This window comes from Desmodus rotundus, chromosome X, assembly GCF_022682495.2.
Source record: "Desmodus rotundus isolate HL8 chromosome X, HLdesRot8A.1, whole genome shotgun sequence".
In the NCBI taxonomy this organism is placed as follows: Eukaryota; Metazoa; Chordata; class Mammalia; order Chiroptera; family Phyllostomidae; genus Desmodus; species Desmodus rotundus.
Window position 1 is genome coordinate 61591059 of NC_071400.1, and position 2619 is coordinate 61593677.

Sequence of the window (2619 nt, forward strand, 5' to 3'; positions counted from 1 at the left end):
CATGGCACTTTTTCCATGTTATTCTTTCTAAAATTAACATAGGTATTTTCACATATTTGTAAAGTTTATTTACTTATCCATATAAGTTGCATGTCCCAAGAACTTCTTCTGTTTGTAGGAAAAAACGTAAAATCCCATTGGAAGGAATGAAGATAAGCAAACAGTTGAGAAGTTAAATCTGAAAGATACCAAAGTTTTTGAGTTAGTTTTTCTTTCATAATTTTAAATTCCCATGTTTTAGAATTTGAGGTTTGTAAACATCTTGAGATATTGGGAGCACCGCTTTTCCCCAAACTTTACTATGGTAAGTATATTGGTACAAAGTGTCTTTGGTAATATTAGTACAAGAATGATTTGCTAAAAAAGGAAACAAAATATAACCAGAGACATTGAAGTTAAGAACAATCTAACAATGGGCAGGGGGGAGTGGGGAGGGGACAGTGAGGAGAGGGGATTACAGGAACTACTTTAAAGGACACATGGACCAAATCAAGGGGGAAGGTGGAGGTGGGGGAGGGAGGGGGGTTCGGCTGGGGTGGGGTGGAGGGATGGGGAGAAAAGACACACAACTGTAATTAAATAACAATAAAAATTTTTTTAAAAAATGATTTGCTAAGATCTTTTCTTTTTAGATTTATTTATTTATTTATTTATTTATTTACAGACAGAGGGGAAGGGAGGGAGAAAGAGAGGGAGAGAAACATCAATGTGTGGTTGCCTCTCACGCGCCCCCTACTGGGGATCTGGCCCACAATCCAGGCATGTGCCCTGAGTTGAGTGGGAATCAAACCAGCGACCCTTTGGTTTGCAGACTGGTGCTCAGTCCACTGAGCCACACCAGCCATGGCAAGATCTTTATTTTCTTAAGTCTGTTCGAGATAAGAATTTTTAGGTATTCCAGGCAATATAAAGAGACACCACTCTTTAGAAATAGGAATAAAAGAGCAAAAATTAAGTTAATTATTCAACAAACATATAAACACCTAGTATGTTTCAGGAATGGTGTTAGGCTCAAGATTATTTAAATTGTGCCTCAGCCAAATCATTTCTCTTATAATGGTTTACATTTTCGGAATAACCTGATTTGACATCGATATTTTCAAGTTTAATTTTAATATTAGTATAATAGACTTGTAGAAGATAATAGGTAAAAGATTGACTATAAAACTTGATACTGGGTGACAAATGTGTTGGAAATGCAACAAATTGAAGTATTTTTTCCATTATAAAACAGATGTTCATTTGAGAAAATTTAGAAAATGGGGAAAAGATTTTGTTTCACTTGTAGTTTCCCTTAACCTTCTGTCTTCCATTTCTTTTTCTATACATAAGTTTTTATAAAAACATAATTGAAATATGTTTCTGTGTAATTTTTATCCTCATTTACTTAGCATGGAATTTGCTTATTACATTAACATTTTATTACTTTCATAATAGTAGTCAAATTGATGAGCCTATAGTAAACTGTGATTCACAGTTAGATATTGGGTGGTTTTTAAATTTTTTCTCTGTTATTAGTGACAACTAATTCAGTTTATTTTTACATAAGATGTTATATTTAGGCTTTTTTCCCTGAGGCCAGATTGCCAAAAATGTACTTAGGAAGTTAACAATTATAGATGGCATTTTATTTTCTGGGGTTAACAGAGTGGTTTTGTCAGAAGCAACAGCACGGGCTAATGGAAAGCACAATTCATCATCCCCACTACCCCTGCCCTCCTGTACCATGTAGACACCAATGGCTACAGAGGGAAGGGCCATACAAGGCTGCGTAACCAGCAAGAGACCCAGATCCAGCTCCTGAATGAATTTCCCTCCCTCTGTACCATGATGCCTCACTCCTTCATTTATAACTAAGTTTGGTAAAAATGTTAACTTTAATCCTTTAGTGAATGAATATTCTGTATGTTTGCCATTCTTTGCCCTCAACTCCAGTGATACCTTTAAAGGTCTTAAACCATCTCTTAAATATTTGTCTTGGTTGCTTCTAATGCCATACCCTTTTGATAGCTGTGCCTGTGCCTACTCTGTACCAATGTGGGATTGTGTCGTCTCTGAAGACACTGCTGAGTATATGCGCAACTCCCATCACAGTTGGCGTTGGGTTCAACTGCATACACATTTAAACCCCCAAGACCTGGATAGGCCATGTGTGACACCATTTTACTATGGAGGACAGGAGAAGGCAAGACACCATGACAGGGCAGCTTTAGGCATAGTTCCTATGTGGGAATTCTCACAACGGTCTCCACAGACTACACAGATGGGTGTAGGAACCCCCTGGCTTAGAAACCCTAAGGGACCACCTCCTTTTAACAGTCCCCTGTGCATAGCATCCCCATATCCTGACTAGGGACAGGTCCCAGGAACAACAGGTACACGGCACCTGGGAATCCAGAGTTGTGACTGCTAGCAGGTATGAGCGCTCACTGCCCTACCAGCTTGGACACAAGGTACCACTCAGGGCATTTCACCAGAATCAAGCTCTCCTGGGCACACTGCTGATGGTCCACGTTCATCACATTTCTAGGGGAACTGAGCTAGAAAGTTAATTCAAGGCCAGTTTGTTGTCTCGAAAGAAGAAAGGGGTTTTGGTATACCTCTCTTACAGCTTGTTGA